This window comes from Thalassophryne amazonica, chromosome 13 (assembly GCF_902500255.1).
Source record: "Thalassophryne amazonica chromosome 13, fThaAma1.1, whole genome shotgun sequence".
NCBI classification, from domain to species: domain Eukaryota; kingdom Metazoa; phylum Chordata; class Actinopteri; order Batrachoidiformes; family Batrachoididae; genus Thalassophryne; species Thalassophryne amazonica.
The window spans coordinates 87,934,011-87,943,719 of NC_047115.1; the positions used below are offsets into that span (position 1 = coordinate 87,934,011).

The 9,709-nt window shown below is 43.6% G+C and overlaps 1 protein-coding gene across 1 annotated transcript in view; it reads right to left on the reverse strand.

Annotated features, from left to right (window-relative positions):
• LOC117523658 (core histone macro-H2A.2) overlaps positions 1-7,699 on the reverse strand; it is a 118,264-nt gene extending 110,565 nt beyond the window's left edge. Inside the window, exon 1 of the mRNA XM_034185230.1 lies at positions 7,387-7,699. The gene's annotated coding sequence lies outside the window, so the exon portion shown is untranslated. The remainder of the gene's footprint in view (positions 1-7,386) is intronic.
• Positions 7,700-9,709: the final 2,010 nt, after the last annotated feature.

Consider the following 9,709-nt stretch of genomic DNA (forward strand, 5'->3'; position numbering starts at 1 on the left):
GTATATTCGCCGTCATCTGCTGATATCTGCAACTGACAGGGATTTGCGGCTTGGCAGCGGACTGGGACAGTGTGTAAAGCGGATATTTTGAGTGCCCATCATGTCCACATCATGAACTAAAATAAGGTGTAGCGACTGCATACAAACTGGCCACGAATAAAGCGTTTTTATTACGTCTGCTTTGCATCTGATTTGCGGTGGATGCAAATCAGATGTGCTGTGTTCACAGGTGGACGCCGTTCTTTGTTCTACCGGCTACCATGCGCTCTGCACTGGATGCTGCCTATATAAAATAACTATTTCGTGGCAGATTAATCATTTATTCTGCAAATTATCTGTTGAAAACAGCTCTGATCGCCTCCTGAATCAGAGGAAGCTCGACCACGCGGCTCGCGAATTATTGACTTGTTTACATTGTCAAGGCTTGATAAACAGTTTGCGTGTTTTTCCTTCTTGTCTGCAGCTGTTACACTAGTTATTCCTATGTTTATAACAGAATTTAACTTCTTGTTATAATCGTTGAGAAGAGTTGCGCTCTGATGCGATCCGCTGACGTCACCACTCGCCCTGTTCACTGCTTGTTTACTCCAATCAACTTGTCCAAGTCCAGCAAATGCTCCAGAGGCTGTATTGTCGGTGTGAATAGTGATGCCGACGGGCCGAGTGCACTTCATTTATGACCACAATGCAGATGCCGTGCACCCGCAACACGTGCGCGATGCATTCATAATTCGTAATACTGCCGTGATGATAATCACAATGCGTCTGATCCGTTTCCTCACTACATGCATTATACAACCGTGATTGTTCATCATATATTCGCTATGTATTATATCCGTAATTCATACTGGGACATTTCTCATTTTTGGTCATTTTTGTTGCGGATGACAATGAACGCCCGTAATTTGTATACTCAATTCATGCGCAATTAATCCTCTCCCCAGTGGGACAGGGCCCATACAGTATCTGATTTATTTTAGCTTGCATCTCCTATAAAGAATGTAGTCCACCTGTGTCCACCTTCTGTGTGCACCTTCCTTCTAACACCTCCGTTTCGGAGTGTTAGAGGACAAGTTGGGACATGCCTATCTCGGCTTTCAGTGCTTACCAGTCGAGTGAGTATAAGAGAAATTGTGGAGAGCTGGGCATGTCCCAACTTGTCCTCTAATACTCCGAAACGGAGGTGTTCCTTTGTCTCGCTTCATCGGTGAATCGGTCGTGACGCGCGAAGCCTCCGCGCGGCTTTCCATGACAAAATCTCTTGTTAAAAGTGAAATCTGACGGAAAATGGCTGATGTCCAGCTCTTGTGATAACCAGAGAAATCGCACACGACGGTCCCGGCTCCACACAGTGATCCGTATAGAAATGATGTGGTGGTTTCTGCCTCTCGATGGCGGCTCGGAGCGCGGCGAGCCGTGCGCCATTGTGGGCCGTCCTTAAAGCTGTAGTAACACTCCTTATTCTCTGTGAAGCCCGTAAAATTTTCACCGAAATCCAGATAAATTTTTCGAATGGTTTCCAGCTGCCTGTCTCTAACAGTTTCTGAAAAAATTCTGATGGAAAAAAAGCCCAAATCATTCCGCCATTTCCTCGCAATGAAACAACGACGAGAGGGGTGGACCAGTGCTCACTCAAAGCCTGCCCACAGGCGAATGACGCAACCGACAGGCGCGGAAAAACTCACGCATGCGCACGAAGGTTCAAGCTTGGCTGACGTAAAAACATATGAATCAAATCCATATATTTTTTGCATAAAATAAAAAGGTCGGATACTTTTCTCACAGACCTCGTATATATATATATATATATATATGGTGGTCCCTCGTTTATCGTGGGAGTTACATTCTAAAAATAACCTACAATAGGCGAAATCCACGAAGTAGTCAGTGTTAGTTTTTACAATTATTATAGATGTTTTAAGGCTGTAAAACCCCTCACTACACACTTTATATACTTTTCTCAAACAGGCATTACCATTTTCTCACTTTTCTCTCCTGTGTAAACACTCTCTTTTTCTTCTAATCTAATCTAATCTAATCAATTTTTTTATATAGCGCCAAATCACAACAAACAGTTGCCCCAAGGCGCTTTATATTGTAAGGCAAGGCCCTACAATAATTATGTAAAACCCCATCGGTCAAAACGACCCCCTGTGAGCAAGCACTTGGCTACAGTGGGAAGGAAAAACTCCCTTTCAACAGGAAGAAACCTCCAGCAGAACCAGGCTCAGGGAGGGGCAGTCTTCTGCTGGGACTGGTTGGGGCTGAGGGAGAGAACCAGGAAAAGACATGCTGTGGAGGGGAGCAGAGATCGATCACTAATGATTAAATGCAGAGTGGTGCATACAGAGCAAAAAGAGAAAGAAACAGTGCATCATGGGAACCCCCCAGCAGTCTACGTCTATAGCAGCATAACTAAGGGATGGTTCAGGGTCACCTGATCCAGCCCTAACTATAAGCTTTAGCAAAAAGGAAAGTTTTAAGCCTAATCTTAAAAGTAGAGAGGGTGTCTGTCTTCTGGACGAGAAGATTATAAACATACACACGCAGAACACAATGCGCGTGCTCGCTCACTGCCTCTGGGGGTACGGATGCGGGACCCGCAAAGTCATGGCCACGGAGCTCTGCGGCTGCAGGATACCGAGACCTTGCGGCGCTGGGGGTTTTTTAGCAAATCTATCCTTGCGGGCTGCCGGAGCGCATCAAAACAGCGAGCATAGTCTCTGGACTTGGTGCCAGAGTTTGCGCAGCTCCACACAGCAGAGGGGGGCGGTGTGAGTGGCCCGCTGCAGCGTTTACCAAGCCCACAGACTCAGTAAGCGCATCGGAGACAGTGAGAGCAATCGCGGTGATGCCGACCGGTGCCGTGACCGGCCCACCTGATAAGGACGCAGAACACAATGCGGTTAAAAATGCAAAATTGCACAAAAAAATCCACAAAACTGCGAGGCAGCGAAAGGTGAACCGCGTTATAGCGAGGGACCACTGTATATACACGTGTATATATGTATGAATCGATCTGTGGGAATTCTCCTCCTGCTTGCGTGGGCTTCCTCCCACTTCCAAAGACATGCAGATTAGGTGAATTGGTGACTAAGTTGACTGTAGGTGTGAATGGGTTTGTCTATATGTAGTCCTGTGATAGACTGGCATCCCGTCCATGGTGTACCCATCCCCCCATTGACCCTTGATTAGAGTAAAGGTGCCCTGACACTTGCACAACTTTGAGCCTCACACTGTCGCGCACTTCGTCATGATGATCCCACCTGCTGTCTTCCCAGCTGGATGCCGCACTTTGTTTCACTGGATGCTGCGCTTTGTGCGCTGGATGCTGCATATATAAAACAATTATTTTGTAGCGGATCAATCATTTTCTCTCAGAGTTGGCTGTTGAAAAAACCTCTAATCGCTTCTGGAATCACAGAGGACCCAATCATCTGCAGCTTTTTTCCCCTCTCTCTTTCCTGCACATCATGAGGTGGAGAATGCATTTGGAACCGACTAAAAAGTAACTATTTGTAATGTTTATATCGTAATGGCTTGGTAAAACAGTTGCATGTTGACTCCTTCTTATATGCAGCTGAAAAATTATGTTTATGATCAGACGAGCTGCGCTGTGATGTGGTATGCTGACACAATCACTCACACTCACATGCAGTGTTTTTGAATTGTTTGTGCAATGTTCATGTGATGTTCACGTAATTAATGCGTGACGGAGATTTTGAACATGAAAATTTTCTTTGCGTACTTGCAGGAAGCCGCGCATTATTTACAACAGAGTTTGCATCGAGTTTACTCTCCTGCACGGCAGCGTGCATGCAAGTGCGCAGATCAAAGTCATGCAAGTGCCAGCGCACCTTAAGCCGTATGGAAAATGAATTAATTTAATGGAAACCCAGCTTGTCATGACAGTGGTGATTTAAGCCAATCAGCAGGTGATGTTCAGGTTAAAAACAAAAGGACCCCCTAATCGCTTCACAATCAATAAATTTGAAGCTGGAGTTATTCCATTACTCTGAATATGTTTAGTTCAAACAAATCCTGGAACATCCTTCAGTCACACGGCGATCACTGAATGAAGGAAAAAAATCACAAATCATCGAGAAAAAGTGGACGAATGAGCCTGCACGCCTCCCATCACCGAAAATCCTGCGAGTCCAGAGGGCATAAAACTTGTTGTTGTCCATTCGGCTGCTCCCGTTTTTGTTTGGGGTCGCCACAGCTGATACAGCCAGATCTGCACTGGTATTTGGCACGTTTTACGCCGGATGCCCTTCCTGACATAACTCCACTGTTACCTGGAGAAACACACACAGCCGCTGGTGTTCCAAAGAGGTCTCCCATCCAAGTACTAACCAGATCCTGCAATGTTTAGCTTCTGAGATCTGATGGGATCAGGCTGACACAGAGCAGACTGGCTGCTCCAGAGCGCATAAAACAACGAAGCAAAACCGAAACTATTAAAAGAAAAACAAAGCGAATGGTGACCTTGACGCTTTAAACAAAATCAAAACGAAACATTTATGATGACATGACTCGACAGCGGGTCTCAAACTGAGCGCCAGCCTGTGCTCTCCACAACACCTGCGAGAAGTGGTTGTCTTGACAACAGGATTGTCTTCACGACTTCACCGTACGTGCGTGTGCACATCGTGCATGTACGCTGCAGTGGGCTGCAACGTGCATAAATAGTTATTTATGATAAAGTAGTTAGTTGATAAAATGTTCTTGCCACTATTGTTTCTGTATGAAAACGTTGCTTTTCATCCCACAAATGGATGAGTCACATTCAGCTCATTTGAGCTTTAGTTATTGATCACTTCAGATATCGTCAAGGTTCGTGTAAGACGTCGGCTTTGGGAGGTTGGACGAACTGAGATGACAATCAAATGGAACGCTGATGGTACAGGAACTACACAAACGATGAGGAATCGTCAAGACAGAATATGGACAACTGAGGTTGTCGTCGGGATTCATTCACATTTTTCTACAGTTTGAAAATTCTGATGAAATGCCAACTACAGAAACAAAGCTGGGCGACAGTTAAATGTTGTCTCCAAAAGTCAACGTAAGTCCAGATTTCTTGTTTTGTACTGGCTTCGATGTCCTTCGCCAGTGCTGTGTGACCGGGGCGACAGCTGTTGCAACAGCTACGCTTTGAGTGCCATTTTCCTCCCAAAGTTCTGTGGATACAATGACACAGATTTGTATCTGTAACACACAGATCAGTGTCCGGGGACTTATAAAACTTGCACAATATCGTAAAAAAAGGAAATGCTTTCCAATAGGCATTTTAAGAACTCAGTGACGATCACAATTACAGAGTACAACGCTAACAAACCCCCCGCCCCCCCTCATGATGAAATCCATGGAATTCCTTGGATCCGTGGCATTTTCACAGCCCTGAATTAAACAACTGTACACTAACTGTAAGTTAAAAGAATATCTTGTGGTTTCGAGTGCAATAGGTTGCCGCGGACTTTACACTGAGCGCCCTCTGGTAGCCATATCTGGCCAATGAAAACATCGCCGACCTCAGTACAAATACATGTAATCTGGTCACTTTTCAAAGGGGTCAGACTCGTCAATAAAGTTAATTAATTTCAGGTCAGCTTGGTGTATAAATCGTATTATTTCAGGCAGTGAGAGCTATCAGCTCGCTGTGAGAAGCAAGTTAGAGACAAAACAAAACCAGCTGATTTCAATCCGGTTGTTAAGTGTGATGAAACGCATCATGTGATTTTCAACTTCCGGGACCAAACAAAAAAGGTGTGCTGTCATTAACATTGAGAACTACACTGAGACGCTCTGATCAGGCTGCACTTTAACCATTGCACACGGACAACAGCATTAACATCGCAACATAAAACTCTTTGTATATTGTGCCTAAAACTCTCCTGGATATATTAACTGGGTTTTTAGACATTACTTGTTTTATGTAAAAATGCCAGAAGCTCAGATTGTTTCTCTGTTATTTTCAATGGGAGTTGCTGTGAGCTGCGATCGCTTCCTGTTCATGTCGTTGGGGGGGGGGAAGTGAAGTTTGCACTTTCCTCCTGTTTAGTGTAATAAATATTTTTTACTAACAAACAGACATGTATATTTTACCTGTGCATAATAAAATATATAAAGTAAAAGAAAAAAGTTTTATTAAGTGTTCCTACCTTAGAAACAGACGAATGCAGTTAATGGAGGTGGAGTCGGAAAAGGGAGGGACGGAGGATTGTGCACACTGTAAAAACACAAACTAAACAAACTGTAGATCCTTAAAAGGATCATACCAACATAACTTTAATTGTGAATTTGCAGGTCTTTGGACCCGGAAACAGATTTATCACGTGATGAGTTACGTCAGAGCTTAACAACTGGATCGACAATCAATGCAGCCAGAGGTGGTTTTCATCAGGCGGTCAGTCGCGGAAGTATGAATTCTCGCCTTCGGATTGGCCACTTCGCTGTAAGTGACATGGCTCAGCGGCAACCCATAAGAATGGGAGGGGGAGCATAGTTTTAAAGGAGGGTATCAGGTTTAAACTCTGAAGATTGCACAGCCCCACTTAGTTTTTTTCCAACATCCGCCTGTGGTTGTCACGTATGTGACGTGTGGAATTTTAAAATCAAACAGGTTTCCTGATAAACTGCAATAACGCTTGTGTGTTTATTACCAATTAATAAATAATGCGACTGACAGCCGAACACCAACTACGCGCGACGGCTCAATTCTCTGGATTTCACTTGATAATTAAAAAACACTGCTATCTGAGAAGAAAAGTATGCGTCATGTCGAAGTCATTCAGCGCAGCTTGGATGTGTTTTATTTGAACCATATGTTGATCGCGGACGAGCGTCACCGAGCTCTCCGTGTGCGCACGCCGGGCTCCGTGCTACCTGCGCCGACCTGCGGCCCGCAGACAAATCGCCGACGCTGCGGACTCATTTCCATGCACGGGCACTAATTAACGTGGTTATAGGTGGAAGGATATAGGCGTGCTGGGGTGAACCAGGCCGTGGAGCCTGGACCAAACCGAGGCACGCAGACAGTAAAGTGGGCTACTGGACCACTTAAACCATCGACAACGCTGTCGTGGCCATGTTAGTTTACGTAAATTTACGTTTTTATGAGCCCCAAAACAGAGAGACAGAGAGAAATCAACCAATGTTTTTGCTAAAGGCGCGTTTTCTGAGCTCGGCCGCGTTTTGCTTCATGACACACGTACGCGCACTTTTAACCGTGGGACGCTTTTTATTTTTTTATTCCACAGCAAACAGACACGATAAAAGCAAAAATGAATGCGTCCCATTTGCTAAAGCCCAGGCCTGCTTCCTCACGCGTGTAATCCCCTCCGACATGGAAGAGACCGCATGTGAAAAACGACAACTTTGTACCTGTTTTTGTCCTCGTCGGATATGCAGAACAAAGACCACTTCAGACCGGTGAGCGGCGGCGCGTCTGTGTTTGCTGTCCGGGTTCCCCGAGCTTCAAAAAAAAAAAAAAAAAAAGCCACACATGAAGCAGGACTGGCGGAGTTCGGAGGCTGGTTCAGTCTACTGATGCTGCAAAGGGCAAAATTCACACAGAAAACGCCCTTTAATTCAGCACGAGAAAAAACACCGTGTGCGCGTTTATGTTTTAAGTAGCAAAATGTGACCGTAACACGGCCGAACCAACTTTTACGTGTGGAGATTTCTTTAAAGACATGTTTGTAAACCCCTGTGGTTTCTTATTTGTCAAAACGTGAAGGGCGAGTCGGCTACTGAGAGTGCTGCTTTCTGTTGCCAGCAATCAGTGTACAGTAACGGAAAGCAATGCCTACCCTAAACACACACACACACACACACATATATATATATATATATACACACACACACATATACATATATATATATATATGTATATGTGTGTGTGTGTGTGATTCTGATATATAGATTATGCGATGTGTGCCTATGATGAGGAATTTGAGTTTATTAATTATTTTAAGATGTCTGTATTTTGCTGTTCTGCTCACTTTGTTTCGTGGTTTTGTTGTGATAAGTATAAGTTGCTGATGTAAAAAGGGGTAGGTGTATATAAGCTTTGCTTCTACCTACACCCTTTCGGTTGCATGGGTTGACTGGCTGAGAAATCAGTTTTATTTATTTTGTTGCTAAGTTCTGTTTTCCTTGAACTGAATAAACTTGAAACTTGATATATATATATATATATATATATATATATATATATATATATATATATATAAAACTTTCATTATGCAGTGAGGTTGATGGCTGTTGAGACTCTGACTTCCTCACAATCAGATTTAAATACATACAAACCATTTGATTGACAGCAGTTAGCGGGTTATGTGTAAAATCTCATATCAGCATTCTTTACAACCACATTTAATTTAAAAAAAGTTATAGTTTTACCTTTACTTATAAATCAATCAATCAATTTTTTTTTTTTATATAGCGCCAAATCACAACAAACAGTTGCCCCAAGGCGCTTTATATTGTAAGGCAAGGCCATACAATAATTATGTAAAACCCCAACGGTCAAAACGACCCCCTGTGAGCAAGCACTTGGCTACAGTGGGAAGGAAAAACTCCCTTTTAACAGGAAGAAACCTCCAGCAGAACCAGGCTCAGGGAGGGGCAGTCTTCTGCTGGGACTGGTTGGGGCTGAGGGAGAGAACCAGGAAAAAGACATGCTGTGGAGGGGAGCAGAGATCGATCACTAATGATTAAATGCAGAGTGGTGCATACAGAGCAAAAAGAGAAAGAAACAGTGCATCATGGGAACCCCCCAGCAGTCTACGTCTATAGCAGCATAACTAAGGGATGGTTCAGGGTCACCTGATCCAGCCCTAACTATAAGCTTTAGCAAAAAGGAAAGTTTTAAGCCTAATCTTAAAAGTAGAGAGTGTGTCTGTCTCCCTGATCTGAATTGGGAGCTGGTTCCACAGGAGAGGAGCCTGAAAGCTGAAGGCTCTGCCTCCCATTCTACTCTTACAAACCCTAGGAACTACAAGTAAGCCTGCAGTCTGAGAGCGAAGCGCTCTATTGGGGTGATATGGTACTGCGAGGTCCCTAAGATAAGATGGGACCTGATTATTCAAAACCTTATAAGTAAGAAGAAGAATTTTAAATTCTATTCTAGAATTAACAGGAAGCCAATGAAGAGAGGCCAATATGGGTGAGATATGCTCTCTCCTTCTAGTCCCCGTCAGTACTCTAGCTGCAGCATTTTGAATTAACTGAAGGCTTTTTAGGGAACTTTTAGGACAACCTGATAATAATGAATTACAATAGTCCAGCCTAGAGGAAATAAATGCATGAATTAGTTTTTCAGCATCACTCTGAGACAAGACCTTTCTAATTTTAGAGATATTGCGCAAATGCAAAAAAGCAGTCCTACATATAAAGCTGGGTATCATCTGCGTAACAATGAAAATTTAAGCAATACCGTCTAATAATACTACCTAAGGGAAGCATGTATAAAGTGAATAAAATTGGTCCTAGCACAGAACCTTGTAGAACTCCATAATTAACTTTAGTCTGTGAAGAAGATTCCCCATTTACATGAACAAATTGTAATCTATTAGACAAATATGATTCAAACCACCGCAGCGCAGTGCCTTTAATACCTATGGCATGCTCTAATCTCTGTAATTAAATTTTATGGTCAGCAGTATCAAAAGCAGCACTGAGGTCTAATAGAACAAGCACAGAG